General features: G+C 37.1%; 1 protein-coding gene across 7 annotated transcripts in view; it reads right to left on the reverse strand.

Annotated features, from left to right (window-relative positions):
* BNC2 (basonuclin 2) overlaps window positions 1-15,937 on the reverse strand; it is a 426,491-nt gene that overhangs the window by 26,944 nt on the left and 383,610 nt on the right. The gene's annotated exons all lie outside the window — the stretch shown is intronic.

The raw sequence follows: 15,937 nt of genomic DNA on the forward strand, positions 1-15,937 counted from the left end.
AGAAAATTGATTGTAATCCTATGATTCAAAGTTTGAGTTAGAATCAAAACATTTGACTTTTATGATCTGTTATAAATGACAGTTACAGATATTTAGAAAGTAAACGTGATGGATTTAGATAGAATAAATGTGTAAAAATGTTGTCTCTTAACATCGTCCTCTGATAGCAAGGGAGTCCACAGAGAATACACAGCAGTAATCACGACACTATGTATTGTTAAATATACATTAAAAAGCATTTCACACTTTCATTTTTGCTAGTAACTATGAGATTTGCCTGGAGGTAGAACTTAAAAATTCTGCAGTGTAATGTCAGGCAATCTATTTCAGCATGGATTGAGCAATCTATTCAAACACTTAAATAATTACTCCATCACTTTCCAGGGCACAGCTTCTTTCCACCAGGACAGGACTCTTTGCAACCTTCCATGAGAGACATTTGCTGTACCCTTAACACCGATTTAAAAAACCAACAATGACCAAAAGACACACTTATTAATTACAAAGAGAAAAATCATTAGTTTATCATGACGAAACTTAGCAGACTACTTTAACCAAGTGATCAAAGTTAACCTTACCAGTGATAAGTATCATCTTGTACCTAGTGATATATTCACTAAGAAAGGCACCTCATTCCTTTTGTGGTTTTCTTGTCAAAAATTTATAACCTCAATCTAATCAAGAGAAAACAGCAGACAAACTGAAATTAAAGAGCATTCTACAAAACAGTGGCTAGTACTCTTTCAAGTGTGAAGTTGGGAAATATTTTTTTTTAAAACAAAGAATAGTTACGGATTAGAGGCAACTAAGAAAATAGGATATATAAACATAACGTGAAATCCTAGAAATGCTAGATCAGAAAAAGGGCATTAGTGGGAAAACTGGCAAATTTGAATAGCCTCTAGATTACTTAATAGTATGATATCAATCTTAATATCTTGGCTTCAGCAGTGGTACTATGCTTATGTTAGATGTTACATTAGGAAAAGCAGAATAAAGAGAATGGTACTACTTTTGCAATGGAAAATTCTCTCTCATAGACAGGTCTACTCAGCCTTGTGATGTAAGATTCTCTCTGGACCACAGTTATATGGTATGAACCGTGACAACTAGTTTGATTTTAAGGAGAAACTTGTCATTTATTTAAGTTACTTAAAAAAAAGCAGCTCTGGCCCTGGCTGGTGTAGCTCAGTGGATTGAGTGTGGGCCTGAGAACCATACGATGGTGGTTCGATTCCCAATCAGGGCACATGCCTGGGTTGCAGGCCAGTTCCCAGCAGGGGACTCATGAGAGGCAACCATACATTGATATTTCTCTCCTTCTTTCCTTCCCTTCCTCTCTAAAGATAAATAAATAAAATCTTTAAAAAAAAAAGTGGAACTATAATTCAGAGCTCATGCCTTCCAGGTTCCTGTTCTCTGCAAAAAGAACGTAGTTAAACCTTTAAAAAAAAAAGAAGCTCTGATAATTATGTGCTGTTCCTTATAAGGCTGATTCCTAGCATTCTATCATTTTACACACCCACAGTGTGTAAAATGCTTGGGTGTGTGTATGAGGGTGTCCATTCTTACATAAATTGTCACACACAGATGTCCCTCTGTCATCCTGTGGATGAAATTAACCTTCAGACCAAAGGCTCTCCTGCAGCTATCTCCTTAGAATTGTCAATATAATGATGTGGGTAAATAAATGGTGAATCTGGATGATCCTGGAGTCCTGCATTAGCCATTAGAAAAAAAGTGTCATTCATAGCAATTGCTCTACTTTATTTATTTATTTTTTTTTTTTAGGGTGGGGGGATAGGCTAAGCAAGGGAGGGTGTTGGTGTTGCAGATAAAGAAATTTTAAATTGTGGCTTTTGTATAGATTATCTCATTTGAATCTCATAATAGCTTCCAGAGCTCAGCGCATGTTTAACAGATGAGAAAACAGAGGTGAAAAAGGGTGAGATGGCTTGTTAAGGTTGCCAAGATGTTAACTTGGAGTCCAGAGCTTGCACCCAGAAATCCTGACTCCAAGTTCACTGAACACAATGACTGTCATTCTGTGATGCCATTTCCGGGGTGAGCACACTGAGCTGGTGATGAGACACAGAACTTCTCCGGAACAAGGCTGGTCTCCAGAGTATGTCATATCCTCTTCTATACCATTTTTCTTTACCATCAAATCCACTCTCTTGATTGTTCTTTTCTAGAGCCTTTCACTGTGGATTGTTTCTCAGGCTGAACCCGACCTGAGCAGCATACGGTCATTTCTTCCTTAGGTTCTTCCCAGGGACCCTGCATCTGAATCTGCATGTCGATAATGTACTTACACAGCTGCCAGCCGCTGGTATTAAAAAGGCCTGCAAAACCATAGCAACTGATCAAACCCACCTGAGGCATCTCTTCTCCATAACCCTCCTGTCTTCCCTCGCCCAACAGTACACAGCAGTCCCATATGGTTTCTCTTTTCTCCTGGCCTGCCACAATGCCTGCTGCTATTTCTGAAATGACCACCTTTCAGACTTTCAGTCCAGAGTAGCTGTCTGCTAAAATGGAGACTGTTACCTGTGTTAAACCACTTACTTCTGGTGTAAGAGGTCCAGGTAAGCAAGTCTTAGGATTTTTTTAGTAGCCTGAATTATAAAAGAGAAGCTTCATCTATATATAGCGGTAAGAGAAGCAGCAATTTATACTAACATTGAAGGTCTGTGTAACATCATTGTAAAAAAATGTGCTTGGGAACAGGACAAATATCTACATGATACATTCACACTGGAGTTGTACCCCCTGAACCCAGACTGTATGATGTGCCACCGAGGTTTTTTCCAAAGAAGCCATCATTCACATTCGATCAAGAGTATCTAATAACATCATGTTCATAAGTGGTAGAACTGCAGCAAGCAACAAAGTTGACTTTCTTAGCAACACAATGAGTCTGCAAGATCCATGCTAGGGGTGGCTATCAGTTTTAGCATGTCTTTCAATAAACTGATAGAAGGAAGTTAGAAATCATCAAAGGGAAAAAAGGGAAGGCCAGGTTCTTTTTTTCCGTTTGTGACAGCAACAAGCATCGTCTGGTGCAATGATACTTAAACAGTGGCTTCAGACTCCTCTGTTAAGGCAAGAATTTCCATGAGTGGTCTTTATGCTGTTCACAAAGGACCAGCACCAGTCTGAGGCCTTAAAAAAAACCTGGTCTGCAAGTAATTGAAAGCGACCATTTGGAATCCTTTAGGACAAGCTGATACTGCTGCAACAACTAAAGGCGTGATATTTAAAAAATATTTCTTTTTTACTTAAGTATTGGCTCAAGACTGAACTGCTCCCCCCTCAAAGACAGTTTGAGAAGCACAGATGTAAAATCTAGTCCCCACTGCCATGTTGAAGAAACTTTACCAGTGTGAATAAGAGCTATAAAAAGAATCAGGTATTATCATCGAGTAAACATTAATTTAATAAAATTTCAGTCTGTTAAGCCAGTATAAATGTCCTGACTGCTGACCAACCCTTACGGGGACATTGGTCTTATGCATGAATAATAAATTACATAAGTGTATGTAATATACTTACATACACTCATCTTTCTCATTCAATTTTGTAGTTGGTATGTCAATTCTTTTGGGCTTTCCTATTTGTAAACAGAGTTCAGTGACCTTTAACTCTTCACATGGGGAATAAGACTTACCCTGTTAAGTGAAATGTAAGGTATTATTATAAGTATTGATTTCCTGTGAAAATAACTGGCTGTACTATTAATTAAAAGATGAGTAACACCAAATACTCCAGACTTATAAACCAGTTTTACTGGGTTCAGAAAAAGTATAAAACACTTAAAATATTTACATCTAAGCATTTTACATGAAAAGACTTCCTTTTATTATTTTATCAGAACTAGTGATTATCCCTTGATATAAACCTGGTACCCAGTTCTACATAGCTCTGCAGAGTGATTTTTAAAAATCTTTTTTGTAGTAGGATCAACTGTCATGGTTTGAATGGTTTTATTTGAGCTCTTTCTTCACATCAAAGCATCTTATGTGACTTGTAGTTTTAAAATCAAAGTGAAGTAAGGTTGATTTTCTTTTTATTTGGGAGAGAGGGATAGCAGAGTTATGTCAAGAGATGGAAGACAGACCAGATAAGAAGCTTTAGGATAATGAGATTGTTAGGAGACCTCGAGCCCAGAGAATCCTCAGCCCAAGAAGGACCCCTTCTGTGTTAATGGCAGGCAACTACCTGTTACTGCACAGAGGAAAAAACACACCTTTCTGTCCATGCATGGAAATGAGGAGAAACAAAGAGCACAGCAGAGATCTCTTACCCATTCCCTCCATCAGTAGTTGAATTATTAATAAACAAATAATTTAATTCTCAAAGAGGTGTAGAAAAGTTAATTTTCTGTTCTATTATATAAACTTGTCAAATTGAAGACATAATTTAAAGGAAAATCCTAACATGATTAGCTAGAACAAAAAAAATATTTCCCCTTTGATATAATTGTAAATTTATTTTTTAAATCCTTACCTGAGGATATGTTTATTGATTATTTTTGAGAATGAGAGAAACACTGATGTGAGACAGACATCTGTTGAGTCCTGAATATGCCCCCAACTGGGGATTGAACCCACAACCTAGGTATGTGCCCTGACCAGAAATCAAACCCATGAACTTTTGGTGTATGGGACAATGCTCCAACCAACTGAGCCACCCAGCCAGGGCTAATTTTAAATCTTTTAATTAAATGACATTGAGCTATGGGGATTGCTAACCACTTAGAACCAAAGCAGAGGTTTATGAGACATTCTTTATGAGTTCATGTCACTGTACGGTGTGCTAGTTTAGGAAATTATTCCATTATAACCATGTTGGCAACTTATTTTCTTATAACCAGTTTCCTGTTGTAATGTTCTGTTCTTTTTCCTTCAGGATGAATTTAAGTATCAAGGCAAGAGGAATGGGGTTCGGTAGAAGGTATAGAAATTACCAAATTCAAGCCTATCGGTTTGGTACTCTTAGTACTCAGGTAAAACTTAATAGGGATTGCTAAATTAGAAATTGATGAAACAGTGCTATGTAAAACCTTGAATATCAGGTGTGTTAGAAGTTTAAGTCTTAAGGGTAAACAAATAGTTTGAGATGTACACAATGTAATACTACTGGGCAAGAAAAAGGAATAAACTATTGACACACACCACAACATGGATGACTCTCGAAAGCATGATGTTAAGGATGAAAGAAGCCAGACCCAATAGATTTGATCATTCCAATCATACAAAATTCTGGAAAAGTTAACAGAAAGGAGATCAGTGGTTGACAGGGCTAAGGGCAAGGGAAAGGAACTGACTGCAAAAGAACATTAGGATATATTGAGGGGTAAGGAAATAGTCTACATAATGAGTGCATTTATGTTTTTACTACTGAATATTGTACACTTAAAACTGGTAGATTTTATTGTACGTAAAGTGTACCTCAATGAAATGACTAAGAACACTAAATCATGCAAATTGCATGAAATCTCACACTCCTACCCCAACATTCACAACTTGCCCTATTTGTGGGCCATCTTCTTGCCTCCTGCCTTTGGCTGTGACCAGAGTAACAGGCAGACGTGTTCCCCATTCTCTCCTGTCAGTAGTTATGTCCAACAACCCACTGTGATATGAGGAGTAACGATGACAATTTCTATTTTCTTTTATCTAAAAAGATAATTTTTGAGCTAATATATTATATGTGGACTTACAGTAATACATTACTAATTTAGAAACAGTTTCATTTATTAGGGTACAAGCTAAAGGAGGTGCTGTGATAAAATTTGGAGATTGCTTCCCTACAGAGATAATACTGATTCATAGCAGGCACATACTATATATACACACCTTTGGAAACACTTTGGAAGAAGCTGATGAAGAATAGTCAGTTAATTCGCCTAAAATGCCTCCAGCTGCATCTGTTTTGGCCTCTTGGTTAAGTGCACATGTCCCAGGATGTGGTCCTGAAATTAGGAACCATATTATCTACCTACTGGGTCACCTCAGGAGCAAGTGATGGGTTCAGACCACTGTTCCAATGATATGAATAGGGCATTCCACCAGCCTAATAGGAGGGGTTGGCAAGTGGAGGGCTCAGGGGTAAGACTTGTGGGTTGGCTCAAAGAGCTGAAAGTAGCAGAAGTTTGAGGGAAATACTGGGTGGAAGAGAAGCCTTTGAACACTACACAAAATTTTAAAGAAAAAAATTATAGAAGCCATAAAACTTTCAGTCCTCTTCTCTCCCATTTTCCCACTAGTTACCTATTTTAAAACTCAGATGGGTCCATATATAACAAGCAGATACTTCAGGTTTAAAGTGTTTTTCTAAAGTCAAGTCACTTTTAAAACTCTTCCCTTAGGCAATAATTTTAACTGGTCTGGGTGCTCTCCACTTACATCAGAGCCAATTTTTTTTTTGCTTTTTTGTTAGATTATGTTTATCTCAAATTTATATGACTTGGCAACCCTAAGTGCGGATGGGTCAAAGTTTCTATGTCTGCATGCCTGCGTGTGTGTATGTGTGCAGGCAAGACAGGGAGAGGAAGGAAAATGGTGAAACAAAAAAGTTCTTATTGAAAATAACAGATTCTGGGAAGTATTTAGGGAAATTTTAAAGCAATGTTGTGATAATTTCTGAGAAACACTTGAAATTATGTGGGAAAACAACTTGGCATGAAAATTTGTTTAACAAATTTACATTTAAACACATATTTCTTGCAGGGCGCTGAATGAGAACAATGTACCACTAGCATATACAATATACATCAGAGAAGTTTGGTTGTATAAGTAAACAAAATTATGCCATTCTTATTCACACAAAGCTCTTGTACACAATTGTGCTTTTCCCAGTATGCCAAGCGAATGTTTCCAGAAGGCCAGCTGAAAGTACTGTAATATCTGAAGGCGGAAAGAAATACACTCATTTATATTATGGGTGCACCAAATTATTTGAATTATACTTGATCAAAAGAAGTCAACATTTGCTTTGGGTAATGAAAACCCTACTCGACTTCTATGATTTGGAAATCTGTATTTTGCAAAATTTCTTAAAAGCATCACTTCACTTTCAAAATTGCTATGTTGACCAGTCACACCCTTGCTTGCTTCTTCACTCTAGGACAGAAGTGTCCCATGAGAAAGAATCATCCGGGTGTGGCAAGGACAGAAGGGAAACTTCCACATAAAAACCAATACTGGACTTTATTGATTAACATTACCCATGTGAACAGCCTTTTCAGAAAACACATATGCTGTCCTTGTCAACAGCCCTAGACTGGCATGATGCAAGAAGTATGCAACCATCCAAGTGAGGTATGTATTGGTTTTCTGTGATTACAGAGGCTGTTGCTAAGTTCAACGTATCCCGATTATAAAGAACTTTGTTTGAATTATCTTTCCAATTCCTTCTTTTTCCCCCCACAAGAAGAAATGAACACTACAGGGATATTTGCTATTGGTTAGAATAGTGGAGCTCTCTGAAAACTTTGCATAAATAAATTTTCTGTCAAGATAAAAACCTTACTAATCCTTGTTAGCTGACACGCTAATATAGAAGTCTTCTTTCTATATTTAAATATTGTTTGCACATAAGGGTCGACTTTAAAAGAGTCACTTATCACAATATGTGCAGGTACACAAACATGCACACAGACACAGGCTACCATTCTTGACTCATCTCATTATCCTATAATCCATCTTAATATAACATTAAAAATGTTCCTCCATGGAGATTGGTGGTGTAATGAGGTAAAGCATATTTGATTACTTGCAAAAAAATATACAAAGTTAAGGAATGCCTCTCTTTGGGTGAAACTGTAAGTTTGAACAACATGGCACTTGACCGATGTGGGTAGCAGTGGAAGAAAGCAACAGGATAATTTTATGTGACTTTTAGGTATCTGCTCTGATTTATTTTTCAATATATAAATTTCTATTGTTTCTTTTTCTAATCCATATTAAAATATTTTTACAGTGAAAAGTTATCTTTTAAAAGAAAAAATGGATAAAGTGAACAATATACCCTCCCAACATAATCACCTGTCTAATCAAAATGCCAGGGCACAAATTTTAAATTGTTCTTGTGATTCTTAAAAGATGTTGTTTGACTTTCGATAAAAAAGTCACTTTGTTATACATTGTTCTTGGTTATGGACCAAATAAGAATATATAAATCAGAAGACTATCACTTTTTTCCTCAATAAGAGTCTGTATAGCATTTTTACTTTAAAAGCTGATGATGATAGATCACTCAGGGGTTACAACGTATTTAATCACAGAAGCTCCAGCTAAGCTCTATTAAAGGCCTGTTAGGGTTTCTTCTCTGTACCCAGGATTTTTAGCTTAAAACCAGCGATATGCATTTCCTCTATGGGAATTTGTTTGCAAATAAATAAAGCAGGTGCCTTTCTTTGTCATATAAAAAGAAATACTGAGGAGTAAATTACTTTCTGCAATGTCTAGAATTGCACTTCAAAGATTCAAAAGTATTTTTCAAACGGCTAGGTCCAACCTAAATTGAACCTGAGAAACTTTTAAATATATGGTACATTTCAATATTTAATAATAGTATCTTAAACACCATTTAAGTTTCAAAATACAAAATCTTAAATCCAGCTGATATTCCTAGCATGCCAACCTTTAACATAAAATTACCTGGAGTCTTTAACGTAAGCATAAAATATTCAACTCTATACCTATAAGCTAACACAGAATTTGCATATTAACATTACAAATTTTGATGATGTTTAACATAATTTACACATAGTCACCTTAGAAGAAAATAAAGAACGTAAGTCAATGATACCTACAGTCTAGTCTTGGTTTCGTTAACTGACAATCAGTGGTATAAATACCAAATCACCAACAGCCTGCTTTGGCTTTCCCCCCGTAAAGCTGAAAGCCTTGTTAACCTTTCTAGCCTCACTAACCCAAAATTCCATGATTTGACTTTAAAATTCCATTTGACTTATCTAAGCCTAGCATCTGGACACACAGATAATTTTAATTAAAATGTTTTAAACCCCAGACTAATATTTTTCCTTTTAATCAACTTGCATAACCAACTTTTTCATAATACATGTGTTTTGACAGAAAGTATGCCCTTACTTGAGAGTGGCTGTATTACCCTATATTCTGGATGCTTTCCCTTGACACTTCTGCCTGGGGCTTCTTATCAGTGACAGGATTAGAGGTCCTAATTATTCTGGATTAATTTTTATTCCTGGTCAATTCAACAATCAGTTCAACTAAAAACATTACTTGCAAACTAGGGAAACTGTTCAAGAAAGTCCCCAAGAGTCCCTGGAACCCCCTGGAATCACACCAGTAGAGTTTGTGAATATTCTGCAACATGCAGGGCAACCATTTCAAAATAAATGTTATAGCCCCATAAAGGTACATGAGTAAATGTAGTGTTCCAGCAGCCTTTGCCATCGCCCCCACTCACCCCCCCACCCTGAATAGCAAGCAGTATTTGCATATAAGGCCCTCTCCTCAATTAAACCCTTTAAACAGATACAAGTTATTCACTTAGAGATGGTCACCGCTGAGATGGCAAAGAGTAATTCATTTTGTGGGTCAGGACAACAAAGGAACAGTTTGAAATCCTCAGAGAAAACACTAAAAACAAGAGGAAAGAGAGGGATGGTCACTGCAAGTGGTCTTGTTTTCTTCTACCCTCAGACATAAAGATAAGCCCAAATCCTAGGACACTTATAAATCTCCTTGCTTTGCAATAAACAAAACTCGCCAGAGCCCTTTCTGACATGCTTGCTTTGAGGTCTACATTTTCTAGTTTACCTCTCCGTCCATAACCAAATTTCTGCCACTGAGTTTGAAGAATGCTTCTGTGTACCTGGGGGTCTCTGCTGGGCCTTTACATTTCTAAACATAATGATGTGCTTTCCTATAAAGTCTGATAAACAGCTAAAATGAGCGCAACATTTTTTTCCTAATGAAAGTAATTTTACACATCGGGTAAGGGCTAAAACCTCGAAACAAATTCAGGGTCACAACCTCCAATTTTTGAAGTTTTTATCCATGCAACTGAGATTCTTAATCCTGGTGTGTTATCAGAGCTTCCAAAGCTTGAATGGAAGATTCTGTTCTATGTATTATACTTTCAATTACTCCACAAGTGAAGCTGATTGAACAACCCTTAGGAACTTTAACATATTCATTAGGAAGTGAGGGAGGCAGGGGTAGAGAGGGACTAAACACTCACTAAGCAGTATTCCATAAAGCAGCAAGGATTGAGTATTCCATAAAACACACAGAGGACTGAGTATGTGATTGAACAGAAAGATGTATTGGGAAATTTAACTTTGTTCTTCTCTGGGTATAAGAATAGCTGTACAACACAAAGATTAATTTCCTGCTTTAGCATTCATCAGGGAACAACACATTATTACTTGTAACACATACGCAAGGCTGTTGATGGATATACTTTCCCTTGATTGCTCAGATTAAATGTGTTCGTAGCAAAGGAGCATGCACACACACATGTATGATTATAAATCCATGTATGCATTAATAGTGTGTGTTTCTGTATATTTATAAGCAGCTATCAATGTAGATATTATGTTTTATGTGTCCACAAAGTAGAGATGATTTGGGGTTGGTGGCTGACTGAACAAAAATAGATAAAAACAGAATAATAAGAGTTAATAATCAATATATGTGACTATAACAAAAACCTCAGAAATTCAAAATAAAGAAGGATAGGAGGAGGAAGCATACATTAAAGAGCACAAGGTAATAACCATGTCTACATGCCTAATACCCTCTTGTCCCAGCAGTCCTGACTTTCTAAGCAGCCCACTTCTCCACATTAACGGTAGTCATTTGGAGAGCAGCAAACGTGCCATTAGAAGCACTTTTACAAGTGTATATTCATCCACCAATTAGCTTAATGTGGCCGCTTTCTGCATATTTTCTATCCGGGCTTGCACAAATCTTATTAATATTTCCCCCTAGCGCTTTGACAGATTACCTTGTCATTATGCATCCTGGAGCCTTTTAAACAATATGGGTAAACTACTGTTTGTGAGGTTAATGACAATTATCCCCTAATTACTGCATAAGTCACTCAGTCCACTTTATCTCATAGGCAGGGTTCTGCTCTGTGTATCTGCCATTGTGTCACTGGAAATGAATCTTGTATTGCTATGTTTATCTGCCACTGCCTTGTAAATTACACTGACAGAAGAATGAACAAATTACTGCATGTCATCACTTAAATACTGCTTCTGAAATTAAAAAAAATGCTTCAGTACAGAGCTTGAATTGTGATTTTAGCAGATCACAATTAGTAAAAACATATTTAATGTTTATGTTACATTTCAAGGCTGGTAAGCTTAGAATTTGGAGTCACAACAATGGCACTGGGGGTGAGTGGGAGGTGAAGAGCAATGGAGGGAAAAAGAAAAAAATCAAGGCTAAAAACTGAAATAGTAATGCTATCTCAACCCCCTGAATGCATTTACTATTATTTTAATAGCTAATATTACATCTTTGAAGTATTTCCCAAGATTTATAAAGTCAAAATCAAATTCAATCAGTTATGCATATGCCATGTTCTAGGGCTGGGGTCGCTGGGTTTTTTTTTTAAATTATTTATAACCAGTCCAGACATAAAACACAAAACCTACATAACTGACGAGACATAATGTAATAAAGGCCACAGGTTAAGCCAATTCCATGGATGCATTTTTAAACATTATTAAATAGGTTCAGAAACACTGTTTCCCAAAGTTGAGTTTGAAATTGTTTAACAATATTCGATGAACATTGAAATCTGTTTAGTCCACAGCAGCATTACGGCGACTACACCTGCTTTGATATAATCTACAGAGAAATCAGGACAACATGAACATCTTTAAATTCAAAAAGAGAAAGACAGATTAGGTCAACTGCAAATAATCTGAAAGAATTTGTTTTTAAGCTAAAATGTATGATTCTGCAGACTATCAGGTAAGTAAATATTTGCATGAGAACAAGCAGAAACAACTGGCTTCCTAAGACGACTGCCATTTAATCAGTACCTTAAAAACATTTTGAAATGTGAAATATTCAAAATGCCTCCACTTAAATGACACCAAGGTGGCTGGTAACTCGCAAGCATAAGTAACGGGGCCACACCAGTCTGAAGGATGGCTTTCAACTCCCAATTAGTTGGGCATGTAGAAAGCATACATCAAATCACCTTACGACAGCCACAAGTTTGTGAGGGAGGAGGGCTAACAGCACTGATGATAAAGCTATTTGGTTAGAAGCATGCATGCATGCACGTACAGTACCTCTTGATACAGTTGCTGAACAGGCTGGAAGAAAAAGCTGCAGTGAAAAGAAAGGAAAACATGAAAGCCAGACTTGACAGGCCTAGCCCAGGGGCCTCATGGATGCTAAGCACAACCCCTAGGGCTCCCTCCAGTCCCCAAAGACTGATTTCAGTGTCTGTCCTGCATTCAGTCAACGCAGCTTCAACTGAGAAAGTGCTGCAGGCAAAAATGAAAGCACCATGCGTGTTCTTTCTATGTGTTAGGCCACAGTTCAGAGATCCCAGTTAAGACTGACATCACTGTGATAACCATTAAGAGATTAACATTTTTCATGATTTTTCAAAACTACTTAGGCTATCAATGCATACGGAACTGAGGAAAGTGAATTTATAAATCATTACCTTTCTTTTTCTTCTAATATTGAGTTTCATTGTCTTTTATTCTTAACCTTGCTAATGGTATAGGCATTCTGCTTAGCTGGGAGAAGGGGAGACAATGTGCATTTAGGAAAGATAAGCTCTTGGTGTCACCTCTAAAAATAAAAGCACAAACAATATTTTCTTGAGTTTCTGAAGTCAGTGCTGATTACAGAAAGACAGACAGTACCAGAAGTGCCAATATAAATGCCGAATGGTATCTGGGTATCAGTAAACAGATGAAGATAGCCATTAAGAAAACAAACAGCAGGATCTCTCTACTCATTTTAATCCACTCTTTGTATACTTACATCAAATTTCCAAAAACTAAGACTGGGGATATTTCACTCCCCTTCCTAACAAACCTTCAGTGGCTCTCTAGTGTGCACAGAATAAATGATAAACTTTCTTACCTGGCACTGAAGTTCCCTCAAAATAAACCCAACCTACCTTTCCAACATCATCATCTCCTGCCCAACTCTCTAAAGCTCTAGCTACAAAGGGTATTTGCCATAAAAGATTCAGAGTGCAACAAAAATCTTACCTGCTTCTGAACACCCCTGCCTTTCTGACAAATTCATTCTCATCCTTCAAGGCTCAACTTAAATGAACCTCTCTATGAAATGGTCCCTACCCAGCTAATTACCTTCCTTGTCCCTATTCCCAGCAGGAGTGACCTGCCACTTCAGCCATTTGCTTATCTTTTTCTCTGGCTTGCTTGTCTCCTTATTATGGGATTATTGTACTTTATATCCTCACTGCCCAGATGAGCTGATACTGAATGAATTCATTAATACTATGACTGTAGGAGTTGGGAGGCAATTCGCAGATCATCTAGCGCCACCTTTTTTATTTTACAGAGGAGAAAATTAACGAGTAAGTATCTTGCCCAAGATTGGGAAGTTAATGTGTATGGCTGACTTGGAAGGAGCCACCCAGCTTCCCTGACAGTCTAGTGCTGTTCCCATAATACCACCCTTTCTTTCCTCCTGGCATAATGAATCCTGATTCAGGAAAGAGAACATCCACTCCACACCACTGCCACGCCCTGGCTTTGAGCAGATTCCAGTGACTGGGAATCTCTTCAACCCCACACACTAACCCTACCAGAAGTACTTTTCCCCTGAACTGAACTTCCCTCCTGACCATCAAGAAGGCGTCCAACAGAAATGTGAAGTCATTGCCCAAAACCACTGGTTCATCACCAGAATGCTGGAAGTGAGAAAAAGTTGAGAATCATGGTTTGAGAAAACATATATACTATACTTAATTTAGTCTTCACTGTTTTTTTCTCTTTCTACAAATACCAGAAAATTATCTATTCTTGGAAACCGCTTTTGGCAACGACATTACATTTATGTCAAAAATTTTCTGGATCAAAGTTAAATCCCAGTGTACAAAGAACTAGAAAGCAAATGCAGCAGTGTCTCTCACATGGTCGGAGTCCTGGTATATGCCTGTGGAGGCATATACAGAATTAAATTAGTTTAATATTAGACACAAATAACAAGCCACTACAGTTATAAATATGTTTGTGTGCACATACTTTCTTCCTTCATTTTATCATCTGCAAATTATATTCATCAATTCTTGAATTCTCACCTGGTCTTCCCACAACCCCACAATTTCTCAATTTTGTTTGCATAAGCTGTTTCCTCTTTTATGAGGAAAACTTCAATACAGGGTTTCTTTAGGGATTCTGCCTGTCAAACAAATAACCACCTAGTTGCTCAAAAAGAACTGTTATCTGAATTTTGAAAACAAAACAAAAAAATCAAAACAAATTTGAAATACATGAAGGCATGGACATCTATTTTTTACTGTAATACTATTTTCAGGCTAAAGAACTGCTTTAAATAATACAGTCCCTGGGCCTTGGTTACCTCATATATAGAATAAGATAAAAATAGCTACATGCTAGAGCTCTGGGGATTAAAGAAACAAAATAATGCCTATACTTTACTTACAATGAGCCAAGAAAGACTCTAGATTCATCTACACTCAAATCAGTTTTGATACTTCTCTCAAACCCACTTTACAGATGGGGAAGTTGAGGTGTACCAAAGTTGAGTAACTTGCCTAAGGTCATAAAGCGAGTAACTTCTGGAGCCAGGATGATTCAGTCCAGCAGTGTGAATGTAGTTTATTGAAATGCCTTGCACAGAGAGCATTCCTGCCTGCCCGCCCCAACCCAAGCCTGCATTAGTATCTTCTGCTGCTTTCTCTTTTCCCACTATTCTTGCTGAAATCCAGGCCTGAAAAGCTGTTTCCTTTGACTTATCCCATATTTGTCGAGTCACAGTCGACTGTCCAGTCACATAGCTTTTCTCTTTATACCTATGCTCACAAGCTTAAGTAATGGTCCCACTCTACTTCCTAACTGGATTATTTTAATCACTCCTCATTCTTCCCATTTACACCTTTCACCCACTCACATTTTGACTACATTATGATGCCAAATTGCTTTTCCTAAAGTATACCACTGATCACACCTGACTAAACCACCCCCCTCCAAACTGACCTTTAATGGCTCTGATTTGCTAAAGGGTTTAAGCACAAATTCTGACCACTTGGGCAAGATACTTACTCGTTAATTTTCTCCTCTGTAAAATAAAAAAGGTGACGCTAGATGAATAAACCCAACATGTTCTTCAGACAGATGCTTACTAGAGTTCTAAAAACAGCCAGCATGAGTCTAAAGCATAAGTTGTCCAAGGTCTGGCTAGGCAGTAAAATTTGTAAATGGAGATATCCAAAATTATATATTATGTATTTAAGAAATGAAAATATAAATATTTTCTGATTCAAGTAAAATTCATTTTTTTCCCATATACAGTATTTTAAGGCCTTGGTTGGGATACACCTCTTAGTTCATTTTATTACAGAATTGTTTACAGGCATGGGGCAACTACTTAAATTTTCTAAAATGTAAAATAAATGACAGAAGAGAAAAAATGGCTGTCAGGAAAACAAGCTAAGAGAAAAAAGAAATTTAGGGACAAGGAACTAAGTATTAGAAAGAGAGCTAAAAAATGCAAATGTGGGATATGATTATACCTTTAAAACTTGACAGGCAGAAATAATTTCCACTCATATTAATGTTAAAACTAAGTATTAGAAGATTTAAATAATTTCACGGAAACTACAAGAAACTGGCCAGAGTTTGAGGTATGTAAGTATGAGCAGACAGAGCAGAGAGAAGAATGGTAGAGAAATCTCTTTTATAAAA

Source organism: Artibeus jamaicensis, unplaced genomic scaffold (genome assembly GCF_021234435.1).
Source record: "Artibeus jamaicensis isolate MK-2021 breed Jamaican fruit bat unplaced genomic scaffold, CSHL_Jam_final scaffold_1964, whole genome shotgun sequence".
In the NCBI taxonomy this organism is placed as follows: Eukaryota; Metazoa; Chordata; class Mammalia; order Chiroptera; family Phyllostomidae; genus Artibeus; species Artibeus jamaicensis.